Below are 13241 nucleotides of genomic sequence, written 5' to 3' on the forward strand. Positions count from 1 at the left end.
TTGACAAAAAACAAAATTCAATTGTGCAAATTAGTAAATACAATCTATTTTGAGAGTTTTGAAAAAACAACATTCAGTTGAAATTCACTCAGGACATTGACTACAATAAGATAATAGAACCATTTCAAAGAATCTGAAAATTTGGGCTCGTCCAGGATTTGAACCAAGGACCTCTCACACACGAAGCGAGAATCATACCCCTAGACCAACGAGCCACCTACCTGAAGATTTTTCCTTTAATTTTTCAATTGATTTTTTGAAAATAGCTTTTTGTTTTTAAAACACCATATACATTTATGTAAAAATTAACTTGTAGAATAAATAAAATATTTCCTTATGGTCCAGTAGATAGTTTTCTAAGGTATGCATATAGGAAAAGTGCAGGGACAAGATTTGTGAGTGCCTACAGAGTTTGGACTTCTCTCATGGACGAAGCTAAAGACTAGTCATATGCATTGTATAAATCATGCTTCCAGACACAGAAGAAAGGCAAAAGAATACCTTGCAATTTCATTTTTGAACTTTTTGTGTTTCAAAGTGAGACTATTCTTTTAAAACATTCAAAGCTATCTAGACAGAAGGGAACCTGCAGTTTTCCTGATATACCACAATACGGTTGAAATTTTAATAAGTATGCTCTTATTTGTAGTACAACTAAAATGTTTCCGTAAGATTCTATTGATAGTTTTCTATGTGTGCTTATTTGGAAAGTGCAGTGACAAGATATAAAAATGGCTACAGAGTTTGGACTTGTCTGATCGATAAAACCCAAGACTTGTAAAAAGCTATGTGTAAATCATGCATAAATAGAAGAAAGGCAATAGGAAAATGATGAAGGCAAGATTCATAAGTATGTACAAATTCTATTGGGAGTATGGCAAAAACAAAACTCAGTTGATGCTATTGACTTAGCCAATTGAGAAAATCAGATATATATAAACCATGAGATGCATTGTAAAAAGAAAGAGAGGGCACGTCAGGGAATTGAACCAGGGACCTGTCGTGCCCAAAGCGAAAATCATAGAATCATCAAGTAAGCATGTTTTATTTGATATCTTAACCAATTTTATGTGAAAATTATATTATTTTAAAGCAGTCACTAATGTGTACAAGGAGGAAATATTAGCATAAATAAAATATTTCCTAATAGTCAATAATTTTCTAAGTATACTTGCTTGAAAATTGCTGTACAAAGTTTTATGATGCCCAGCAGAGTTTTTCTGATGGACAAAACCCAAGACATGTCACATGCTGTGTGCAGATAAGTACTTACAAATAATTTTAGCAGTTTGACAAAAAACAAAATTCAATTGTGCAAATTAGTAAATACAATCTATTTTGAGAGTTTTGAAAAAACAACATTCATTTGAAATTCACTACAATAAGATAATAGAACCATTTCAAAGAATCTGAAAATTTGGGCTTGTCCAAGATTTGAACCCGTGACCTCTCGCACCCGAAGCGAGAATCATTCCCCTAGACCAACGAGCCACCTACCTGAAGATTTTTCTTTGGATTTTTCAATTGATTTTTAGAAAATAGCTTTTTGTTTTTAAAACACCATATACATTTATGTAATAATTAACTTGTAGAATAAATAAAATATTTCCTTATGGTCCAGTAGATAGTTTTCTAAGGTATGCATATAGGAAAAGTGCAGGGACAAGATTTGTGAGTGCCTACAGAGTTTGGACTTCTCTCATGGACGAAGCTAAAGACTAGTCATATGCATTGAACAAATCATGCTTCCAGACACAGAAGAAAGGCAAAAGAATACCTTGCAATTTCATTTTTGAACTTTTTGTGTTTCAAAGTGAGACTATTCTTTTAAAACATTCAAAGCTATCTAGACAGAAGGGAACCTGCAGTTTTCCTGATATACCACAATACGGTTGAAATTTTAATAAGTATGCTCTTATTTGTAGTACAACTAAAATGTTTCCGTAAGATTCTATTGATAGTTTTCTATGTGTGCTTATTTGGAAAGTGCAGTGACAAGATATAAAAATGGCTACAGAGTTTGGACTTGTCTGATCGATAAAACCCAAGACTTGTAAAAAGCTATGTGTAAATCATGCATAAATAGAAGAAAGGCAATAGGAAAATGATGAAGGCAAGATTCATAAGTATGTACAAATTCTATTGGGAGTATGGCAAAAACAAAACTCAGTTGATGCTATTGACTTAGCCAATTGAGAAAATCAGATATATATAAACCATGAGATGCACCGTAAAAAGAAAGAGAGGGCTCGTCAGGGAATTGAACCAGGGACCTGTCGCGCCCAAAACGAAAATCATAGAATCATCAAGTAAGCATGTTTTATTTGATATCTTAACCAATTTTATATGAAAATTATATTATTTTAAAGCAGTCACTAATGTGTACAAGGAGGAAATATTAGCATAAATAAAATATTTCCTAATAGTCAATAATTTTCTAAGTATACTTGCTTGAAAATTGCTGTACAAAGTTTTATGATGCCCAGCAGAGTTTTTCTGATGGATAAAACCCAAGACATCTCACATGCTGTGTGCAGATAAGTACTTACAAATAATTTTAGCAGTTTGACAAAAAACAAAATTCAATTGTGCAAATTAGTAAATACAATCTATTTTGAGAGTTTTGAAAAAACAACATTCATTTGAAATTCACTACAATAAGATAATAGAACCATTTCAAAGAATCTGAAAATTTGGGCTCGTCCGGGATTTGAACCCAGGACCTCTCGCACCCGAAGCGAGAATCATACCCCTAGACCAACAAGCCACCTACCTGAAGATTTTTCTTTGGATTTTTCAATTGATTTTTAGAAAATAGCTTTTTGTTTTTAAAACACCATATACATTTATGTAATAATTAACTTGTAGAATAAATAAAATATTTCCTTATGGTCCAGTAGATAGTTTTCTAAGGTATGCATATAGGAAAAGGGCAGAGACAAGATTTGTGAGTGCCTACAGAGTTTGGACTTCTCTCATGGACGAAGCTAAAGACTAGTCATATGCATTGTACAAATCATGCTTCCAGACACAGAAGAAAGGCAAAAGAAAACCTTGCAATTTCATTTTTGAACTTTTTGTGTTTCAAAGTGAGACTATTCTTTTAAAACATTCAAAGCTATCTAGACAGAAGGGAACCTGCAGTTTTCCTGATATACCACAATACGGTTGAAATTTTAATAAGTATGCTCTTATTTGTAGTACAACTAAAATGTTTCCGTAAGATTCTATTGATAGTTTTCTATGTGTGCTTATTTGGAAAGTGCAGTGACAAGATATAAAAATGGCTACAGAGTTTGGACTTGTCTGATCGATAAAACCCAAGACTTGTAAAAAGCTATGTGTAAATCATGCATAAATAGAAGAAAGGCAATAGGAAAATGATGAAGGCAAGATTCATAAGTATGTACAAATTCTATTGGGAGTATGGCAAAAACAAATCTCAGTTGATGCTATTGACTTAGCCAATTGAGAAAATCAGATATATATAAACCATGAGATGCACCGTAAAAAGAAAGAGAGGGCTAGTCAGGGAATTGAACCAGGGACCTGTCGCGCCCAAAGCAAAAATCATAGAATCATCAAGTAAGCATGTTTTATTTGATATCTTAACTGTTTTTATGTGAAAATTATATTATATTAAAGCAGTCACTAATGTGTACAAGGAGGAAATATTAGCATAAATAAAATATTTCCTAATAGTCAATAATTTTCTAAGTATACTTGCTTGAAAATTGCTGTACAAAGTTTTATGATGCCCAGCAGAGTTTTTCTGATGGATAAAACCCAAGACATGTCACATGCTGTGTGCAGATAAGTACTTACAAATAATTTTAGCAGTTTGACAAAAAACAAAATTCAATTGTGCAAATTAGTAAATACAATCTATTTTGAGAGTTTTGAAAAAACAACATTCAGTTGAAATTCACTCAGGACATTGACTACAATAAGATAATAGAACCATTTCAAAGAATCTGAAAATTTGGGCTCGTCCGGGATTTGAACCCGGGACCTCTCGCACCCGAAGCGAGAATCATACCCCTAGACCAACTAGCCACCTACCTGAAGATTTTTCTTTGGATTTTTCAATTGATTTTTAGAAAATAGCTTTTTGTTTTTAAAACACCATATACATTTATGTAAAAATAAACTTGTAGAATAAATAAAATATTTCCTTATGGTCCAGTAGATAGTTTTCTAAGGTATGCATATAGGAAAAGTGCAGGGACAAGATTTGTGAGTGCCTACAGAGTTTGGACTTCTCTCATGGACGAAGCTAAAGACTAGTCATATGCATTGTATAAATCATGCTTCCAGACACAGAAGAAAGGCAAAAGAATACCTTGCAATTTCATTTTTGAACTTTTTGTGTTTCAAAGTGAGACTATTCTTTTAAAACATTCAAAGCTATCTAGACAGAAGGGAACCTGCAGTTTTCCTGATATACCACAATACGGTTGAAATTTTAATAAGTATGCTCTTATTTATAGTACAACTAAAATGTTTCCGTAAGATTCTATTGATAGTTTTCTATGTGTGCTTATTTGGAAAGTGCAGTGACAAGATATAAAAATGGCTACAGAGTTTGGACTTGTCTGATCGATAAAACCCAAGACTTGTAAAAAGCTATGTGTAAATCATGCATAAATAGAAGAAAGGCAATAGGAAAATGATGAAGGCAAGATTCATAAGTATGTACAAATTCTATTGGGAGTATGGCAAAAACAAAACTCAGTTGATGCTATTGACTTAGCCAATTGAGAAAATCAGATATATATAAACCATGAGATGCATCGTAAAAAGAAAGAGAGGGCTCGTCAGGGAATTGAACCAGGGACCTGTCGCGCCCAAAACGAAAATCATAGAATCATCAAGTAAGCATGTTTTATTTGATATCTTAACCAATTTTATGTGAAAATTATATTATTTTAAAGCAGTCACTAATGTGTACAAGGAGGAAATATTAGCATTAATAAAATATTTCCTAATAGTCAATAATTTTCTAAGTATACTTGCTTGAAAATTGCTGTACAAAGTTTTATGATGCCCAGCAGAGTTTTTCTGATGGATAAAACCCAAGACATGTCACATGCTGTGTGCAGATAAGTACTTACAAATAATTTTAGCAGTTTGACAAAAAACAAAATTCAATTGTGCAAATTAGTAAATACAATCTATTTTGAGAGTTTTGAAAAAACAACATTCATTTGAAATTCACTACAATAAGATAATAGAACCATTTCAAAGAATCTGAAAATTTGGGCTCATCCGGGATTTGAACCCGTGACCTCTCGCACCCGAAGCGAGAATCATACCCCTAGACCAACGAGCCACCTACCTGAACATTTTTCTTTGGATTTTTCAATTGATTTTTAGAAAATAGCTTTTTGTTTTTAAAACACCATATACATTTATGTAATAATTAACTTGTAGAATAAATAAAATATTTCCTTATGGTCCAGTAGATAGTTTTCTAAGGTATGCATATAGGAAAAGTGCAGGGACAAGATTTGTGAGTGCCTACAGAGTTTGGACTTCTCTCATGGACGAAGCTAAAGACTAGTCATATGCATTGTACAAATCATGCTTCCAGACACAGAAGAAAGGCAAAAGAATACCTTGCAATTTCATTTTTGAACTTTTTGTGTTTCAAAGTGAGACTATTCTTTTAAAACATTCAAAGCTATCTAGACAGAAGGGAACCTGCAGTTTTCCTGATATACCACAATACGGTTGAAATTTTAATAAGTATGCTCTTATTTGTAGTACAACTAAAATGTTTCCGTAAGATTCTATTGATAGTTTTCTATGTGTGCTTATTTGGAAAGTGCAGTGACAAGATATAAAAATGGCTACAGAATTTGGACTTGTCTGATCGATAAAACCCAAGACTTGTAAAAAGCTATGTGTAAATCATGCATAAATAGAAGAAAGGCAATAGGAAAATGATGAAGGCAAGATTCATAAGTATGTACAAATTCTATTGGGAGTATGGCAAAAACAAAACTCAGTTGATGCTATTGACTTAGCCAATTGAGAAAATCAGATATATATAAACCATGAGATGCACCGTAAAAAGAAAGAGAGGGCTCGTCAGGGAATTGAACCAGGGACCTGTCGCGCCCAAAACGAAAATCATAGAATCATCAAGTAAGCATGTTTTATTTGATATCTTAACCAATTTTATATGAAAATTATATTATTTTAAAGCAGTCACTAATGTGTACAAGGAGGAAATATTAGCATAAATAAAATATTTCCTAATAGTCAATAATTTTCTAAGTATACTTGCTTGAAAATTGCTGTACAAAGTTTTATGATGCCCAGCAGAGTTTTTCTGATGGATAAAACCCAAGACATGTCACATGCTGTGTGCAGATAAGTACTTACAAATAATTTTAGCAGTTTGACAAAAAACAAAATTCAATTGTGCAAATTAGTAAATACAATCTATTTTGAGAGTTTTGAAAAAACAACATTCAGTTGAAATTCACTACAAATAGAACCATTTCAAAGAATCTGAAAATTTGGGCTCGTCTGGGATTTGAACCCGGGACCTCTCGCACCCGAAGCGAGAATCATACCCCTAGACCAACGAGCCACCTACCTGAAGATTTTTCTTTGGATTTTTCAATTGATTTTTAGAAAATAGCTTTTTGTTTTTAAAACACCATATACATTTATGTAATAATTAACTTGTAGAATAAATAAAATATTTCCTTATGGTCCAGTAGATAGTTTTCTAAGGTATGCATATAGGAAAAGTGCAGGGACAAGATTTGTGAGTGCCTACAGAGTTTGGACTTCTCTCATGGACGAAGCTAAAGACTAGTCATATGCATTGTACAAATCATGCTTCCAGACACAGAAGAAAGGCAAAAGAAAACCTTGCAATTTCATTTTTGAACTTTTTGTGTTTCAAAGTGAGACTATTCTTTTAAAACATTCAAAGCTATCTAGACAGAAGGGAACCTGCAGTTTTCCTGATATACCACAATACGGTTGAAATTTTAATAAGTATGCTCTTATTTGTAGTACAACTAAAATGTTTCCGTAAGATTCTATTGATAGTTTTCTATGTGTGCTTATTTGGAAAGTGCAGTGACAAGATATAAAAATGGCTACAGAGTTTGGACTTGTCTGATCGATAAAACCCAATACTTGTAAAAAGCTATGTGTAAATCATGCATAAATAGAAGAAAGGCAATAGGAAAATGATGAAGGCAAGATTCATAAGTATGTACAAATTCTATTGGGAGTATGGCAAAAACAAAACTCAGTTGATGCTATTGACTTAGCCAATTGAGAAAATCAGATATATATAAACCATGAGATGCACCGTAAAAAGAAAGAGAGGGCTAGTCAGGGAATTGAACCAGGGACCTGTCGCGCCCAAAGCGAAAATCATAGAATCATCAAGTAAGCATGTTTTATTTGATATCTTAACCAATTTTATATGAAAATTATATTATTTTAAAGCAGTCACTAATGTGTACAAGGAGGAAATATTAGCATAAATAAAATATTTCCTAATAGTCAATAATTTTCTAAGTATACTTGCTTGAAAATTGCTGTACAAAGTTTTATGATGCCCAGCAGAGTTTTTCTGATGGATAAAACCCAAGACATGTCACATGCTGTGTGCAGATAAGTACTTACAAATAATTTTAGCAGTTTGACAAAAAACAAAATTCAATTGTGCAAATTAGTAAATACAATCTATTTTGAGAGTTTTGAAAAAACAACATTCATTTGAAATTCACTACAAATAGAACCATTTCAAAGAATCTGAAAAGTTGGGCTCGTCTGGGATTTGAACCCGGGACCTCTCGCACCCGAAGCGAGAATCATACCCCTAGACCAACGAGCCACCTACCTGAAGATTTTTCTTTGGATTTTTCAATTGATTTTTAGAAAATAGCTTTTTGTTTTTAAAACACCATATACATTTATGTAATAATTAACTTGTAGAATAAATAAAATATTTCCTTATGGTCCAGTAGATAGTTTTCTAAGGTATGCATATAGGAAAAGTGCAGGGACAAGATTTGTGAGTGCCTACAGAGTTTGGACTTCTCTCATGGACGAAGCTAAAGACTAGTCATATGCATTGTACAAATCATGCTTCCAGACACAGAAGAAAGGCAAAAGAAAACCTTGCAATTTCATTTTTGAACTTTTTGTGTTTCAAAGTGAGACTATTCTTTTAAAACATTCAAAGCTATCTAGACAGAAGGGAACCTGCAGTTTTCCTGATATACCACAATACGGTTGAAATTTTAATAAGTATGCTCTTATTTGTAGTACAACTAAAATGTTTCCGTAAGATTCTATTGATAGTTTTCTATGTGTGCTTATTTGGAAAGTGCAGTGACAAGATATAAAAATGGCTACAGAGTTTGGACTTGTCTGATCGATAAAACCCAATACTTGTAAAAAGCTATGTGTAAATCATGCATAAATAGAAGAAAGGCAATAGGAAAATGATGAAGGCAAGATTCATAAGTATGTACAAATTCTATTGGGAGTATGGCAAAAACAAAACTCAGTTGATGCTATTGACTTAGCCAATTGAGAAAATCAGATATATATAAACCATGAGATGCACCGTAAAAAGAAAGAGAGGGCTAGTCAGGGAATTGAACCAGGGACCTGTCGCGCCCAAAGCGAAAATCATAGAATCATCAAGTAAGCATGTTTTATTTGATATCTTAACCAATTTTATATGAAAATTATATTATTTTAAAGCAGTCACTAATGTGTACAAGGAGGAAATATTAGCATAAATAAAATATTTCCTAATAGTCAATAATTTTCTAAGTATACTTGCTTGAAAATTGCTGTACAAAGTTTTATGATGCCCAGCAGAGTTTTTCTGATGGATAAAACCCAAGACATGTCACATGCTGTGTGCAGATAAGTACTTACAAATAATTTTAGCAGTTTGACAAAAAACAAAATTCAATTGTGCAAATTAGTAAATACAATCTATTTTGAGAGTTTTGAAAAAACAACATTCATTTGAAATTCACTACAAATAGAACCATTTCAAAGAATCTGAAAAGTTGGGCTCGTCTGGGATTTGAACCCGGGACCTCTCGCACCCGAAGCGAGAATCATACCCCTAGACCAACGAGCCACCTACCTGAAGATTTTTCTTTGGATTTTTCAATTGATTTTTAGAAAATAGCTTTTTGTTTTTAAAACACCATATACATTTATGTAATAATTAACTTGTAGAATAAATAAAATATTTCCTTATGGTCCAGTAGATAGTTTTCTAAGGTATGCATATAGGAAAAGTGCAGGGACAAGATTTGTGAGTGCCTACAGAGTTTGGACTTCTCTCATGGACGAAGCTAAAGACTAGTCATATGCATTGTACAAATCATGCTTCCAGACACAGAAGAAAGGCAAAAGAAAACCTTGCAATTTCATTTTTGAACTTTTTGTGTTTCAAAGTGAGACTATTCTTTTAAAACATTCAAAGCTATCTAGACAGAAGGGAACCTGCAGTTTTCCTGATATACCACAATACGGTTGAAATTTTAATAAGTATGCTCTTATTTGTAGTACAACTAAAATGTTTCCGTAAGATTCTATTGATAGTTTTCTATGTGTGCTTATTTGGAAAGTGCAGTGACAAGATATAAAAATGGCTACAGAGTTTGGACTTGTTTGATCGATAAAACCCAATACTTGTAAAAAGCTATGTGTAAATCATGCATAAATAGAAGAAAGGCAATAGGAAAATGATGAAGGCAAGATTCATAAGTATGTACAAATTCTATTGGGAGTATGGCAAAAACAAAACTCAGTTGATGCTATTGACTTAGCCAATTGAGAAAATCAGATATATATAAACCATGAGATGCACCGTAAAAAGAAAGAGAGGGCTAGTCAGGGAATTGAACCAGGGACCTGTCGCGCCCAAAGCGAAAATCATAGAATCATCAAGTAAGCATGTTTTATTTGATATCTTAACTGTTTTTATGTGAAAATTATATTATATTAAAGCAGTCACTAATGTGTACAAGGAGGAAATATTAGCATAAATAAAATATTTCCTAATAGTCAATAATTTTCTAAGTATACTTGCTTGAAAATTGCTGTACAAAGTTTTATGATGCCCAGCAGAGTTTTTCTGATGGATAAAACCCAAGACATGTCACATGCTGTGTGCAGATAAGTACTTACAAATAATTTTAGCAGTTTGACAAAAAACAAAATTCAATTGTGCAAATTAGTAAATACAATCTATTTTGAGAGTTTTGAAAAAACAACATTCATTTGAAATTCACTACAATAAGATAATAGAACCATTTCAAAGAATCTGAAAATTTGGGCTCGTCCGGGATTTGAACCGGGACCTCTCGCACCCGAAGCGAGAATCATACCCCTAGACCAACGAGCCACCTACCTGAAGATTTTTCTTTGGATTTTTCAATTGATTTTTAGAAAATAGCTTTTTGTTTTTAAAACACCATATACATTTATGTAATAATAAACTTGTAGAATAAATAAAATATTTCCTTATGGTCCAGTAGATAGTTTTCTAAGGTATGCATATAGGAAAAGTGCAGGGACAAGATTTGTGAGTGCCTACAGAGTTTGGACTTCTCTCATGGACGAAGCTAAAGACTAGTCATATGCATTGTACAAATCATGCTTCCAGACACAGAAGAAAGGCAAAAGAATACCTTGCAATTTCATTTTTGAACTTTTTGTGTTTCAAAGTGAGACTATTCTTTTAAAACATTCAAAGCTATCTAGACAGAAGGGAACCTGCAGTTTTCCTGATATACCACAATACGGTTGAAATTTTAATAAGTATGCTCTTATTTGTAGTACAACTAAAATGTTTCCGTAAGATTCTATTGATAGTTTTCTATGTGTGCTTATTTGGAAAGTGCAGTGACAAGATATAAAAATGGCGACAGAGTTTGGACTTGTCTGATCGATAAAACCCAAGACTTGTAAAAGCTATGTGTAAATCATGCATAAATAGAAGAAAGGCAATAGGAAAATGATGAAGGCAAGATTCATAAGTATGTACAAATTCTATTGGGAGTATGGCAAAAACAAAACTCAGTTGATGCTATTGACTTAGCCAATTGAGAAAATCAGATATATATAAACCATGAGATGCACCGTAAAAAGAAAGAGAGGGCTAGTCAGGGAATTGAACCAGGGACCTGTCGCGCCCAAAGCGAAAATCATAGAATCATCAAGTAAGCATGTTTTATTTGATATCTTAACTGTTTTTATGTGAAAATTATATTATACTAAAGCAGTCACTAATGTGTACAAGGAGGAAATATTAGCATAAATAAAATATTTCCTAATAGTCAATAATTTTCTAAGTATACTTGCTTGAAAATTGCTGTACAAAGTTTTATGAAGCCCAGCAGAGTTTTTCTGATGGATAAAACCCAAGACATGTAACATGCTGTGTGCAGATAAGTACTTACAAATAATTTTAGCAGTTTGACAAAAAACAAAATTCAATTGTGCAAATTAGTAAATACAATCTATTTTGAGAGTTTTGAAAAAACAACATTCAGTTGAAATTCACTCAGGACATTGACTACAATAAGATAATAGAACCATTTCAAAGAATCTGAAAATTTGGGCTCGTCCGGGATTTGAACCCGGGACCTCTCGCACCCGAAGCGAGAATCATACCCCTAGACCAACGAGCCTCCTACCTGAAGATTTTTCTTTGGATTTTTCAATTGATTTTAAGAAAATAGCTTTTTATTTTTAAAACACCATATACATTTATGTAAAAATTAATTTGTAGAATAAATAAAATATTTCCTTATGGTCCGGTAGATAGTTTTCTAAGGTATGCATAAAGGAAAAGTGCAGGGACAAGATTTGTGAGTGCCTACAGAGTTTGGACTTCTCTCATGGACGAAGCTAAAGACTTGTCATATGCAATGTACAAATCATGCTTCCAGACACAGAAGAAAGGCAAAAGAATACCTTGCAATTTCATTTTTGAACTTTTTGTGTTTCAAAGTGAGACTATTCTTTTAAAACATTCAAAGCTATCTAGACAGAAGGGAACCTGCAGTTTTCCTGATATACCACAATACGGTTGAAATTTTAATAAGTATGCTCTTATTTGTAGTACAACTAAAATGTTTCCGTAAGATTCTATTGATAGTTTTCTATGTGTGCTTATTTGGAAAGTGCAGTGACAAGATATAAAAATGGCTACAGAGTTTGGACTTGTCTGATCGATAAAACCCAAGACTTGTAAAAAGCTATGTGTAAATCATGCATAAATAGAAGAAAGGCAATAGGAAAATGATGAAGGCAAGATTCATAAGTATGTACAAATTCTATTGGGAGTATGGCAAAAACAAAACTCAGTTGATGCTATTGACTTAGCCAATTGAGAAAATCAGATATATATAAACCATGAGATGCACCGTAAAAAGAAAGAGAGGGCTCGTCAGGGAATTGAACCAGGGACCTGTCGCGCCCAAAACGAAAATCATAGAATCATCAAGTAAGCATGTTTTATTTGATATTTTAACCAATTTTATATGAAAATTATATTATTTTAAAGCAGTCACTAATGTGTACAAGGAGGAAATATTAGCATAAATAAAATATTTCCTAATAGTCAATAATTTTCTAAGTATACTTGCTTGAAAATTGCTGTACAAAGTTTTATGATGCCCAGCAGAGTTTTTCTGATGGATAAAACCCAAGACATGTCACATGCTGTGTGCAGATAAGTACTTACAAATAATTTTAGCAGTTTGACAAAAAACAAAATTCAATTGTGCAAATTAGTAAATACAATCTATTTTGAGAGTTTTGAAAAAACAACATTCATTTGAAATTCACTACAAATAGAACCATTTCAAAGAATCTGAAAATTTGGGCTCGTCCGGGATTTGAACCCGGGACCTCTCGCACCCGAAGCGAGAATCATACCCCTAGACCAACGAGCCACCTACCTGAAGATTTTTCTTTGGATTTTTCAATTGATTTTTAGAAAATAGCTTTTTGTTTTTAAAACACCATATACATTTATGTAATAATTAACTTGTAGAATAAATAAAATATTTCCTTATGGTCCAGTAGATAGTTTTCTAAGGTATGCATATAGGAAAAGTGCAGGGACAAGATTTGTGTGTGCCTACAGAGTTTGGACTTCTCTCATGGACGAAGCTAAAGACTAGTCATATGCATTGTACAAATCATGCTTCCAGACACAGAAG

At 32.8% G+C, this 13241-nt stretch overlaps 10 non-coding genes across 10 annotated transcripts; all 10 read right to left on the reverse strand.

Moving 5' to 3' along the window:
* Positions 1–143: 143 nt before the first annotated feature.
* Positions 144–215, reverse strand: TRNAT-CGU (transfer RNA threonine (anticodon CGU)). Its single transcript has one exon. It is a non-coding gene; the product is annotated as a tRNA-Thr (tRNA).
* Positions 216–2695: 2480 nt separating this feature from the next.
* Positions 2696–2767, reverse strand: TRNAP-CGG (transfer RNA proline (anticodon CGG)). Its single transcript has one exon. It is a non-coding gene; the product is annotated as a tRNA-Pro (tRNA).
* A 1217-nt stretch (positions 2768–3984) lies between these two features.
* Positions 3985–4056, reverse strand: TRNAP-CGG (transfer RNA proline (anticodon CGG)). Its single transcript has one exon. It is a non-coding gene; the product is annotated as a tRNA-Pro (tRNA).
* Positions 4057–5260: 1204 nt separating this feature from the next.
* On the reverse strand, positions 5261–5332 carry TRNAP-CGG (transfer RNA proline (anticodon CGG)). Its single transcript has one exon. It is a non-coding gene; the product is annotated as a tRNA-Pro (tRNA).
* A 1197-nt stretch (positions 5333–6529) lies between these two features.
* On the reverse strand, positions 6530–6601 carry TRNAP-CGG (transfer RNA proline (anticodon CGG)). Its single transcript has one exon. It is a non-coding gene; the product is annotated as a tRNA-Pro (tRNA).
* A 1197-nt stretch (positions 6602–7798) lies between these two features.
* On the reverse strand, positions 7799–7870 carry TRNAP-CGG (transfer RNA proline (anticodon CGG)). Its single transcript has one exon. It is a non-coding gene; the product is annotated as a tRNA-Pro (tRNA).
* A 1197-nt stretch (positions 7871–9067) lies between these two features.
* Positions 9068–9139, reverse strand: TRNAP-CGG (transfer RNA proline (anticodon CGG)). The gene has a single exon. It is a non-coding gene; the product is annotated as a tRNA-Pro (tRNA).
* A 1204-nt stretch (positions 9140–10343) lies between these two features.
* On the reverse strand, positions 10344–10414 carry TRNAP-CGG (transfer RNA proline (anticodon CGG)). Its single transcript has one exon. It is a non-coding gene; the product is annotated as a tRNA-Pro (tRNA).
* Positions 10415–11630: 1216 nt separating this feature from the next.
* On the reverse strand, positions 11631–11702 carry TRNAP-CGG (transfer RNA proline (anticodon CGG)). Its single transcript has one exon. It is a non-coding gene; the product is annotated as a tRNA-Pro (tRNA).
* A 1197-nt stretch (positions 11703–12899) lies between these two features.
* On the reverse strand, positions 12900–12971 carry TRNAP-CGG (transfer RNA proline (anticodon CGG)). The gene has a single exon. It is a non-coding gene; the product is annotated as a tRNA-Pro (tRNA).
* Positions 12972–13241: the final 270 nt, after the last annotated feature.

Source organism: Taudactylus pleione, unplaced genomic scaffold (assembly GCF_031769625.1).
Source record: "Taudactylus pleione unplaced genomic scaffold, aTauple2 ptg000192l, whole genome shotgun sequence".
Taxonomy (NCBI): domain Eukaryota; kingdom Metazoa; phylum Chordata; class Amphibia; order Anura; family Myobatrachidae; genus Taudactylus; species Taudactylus pleione.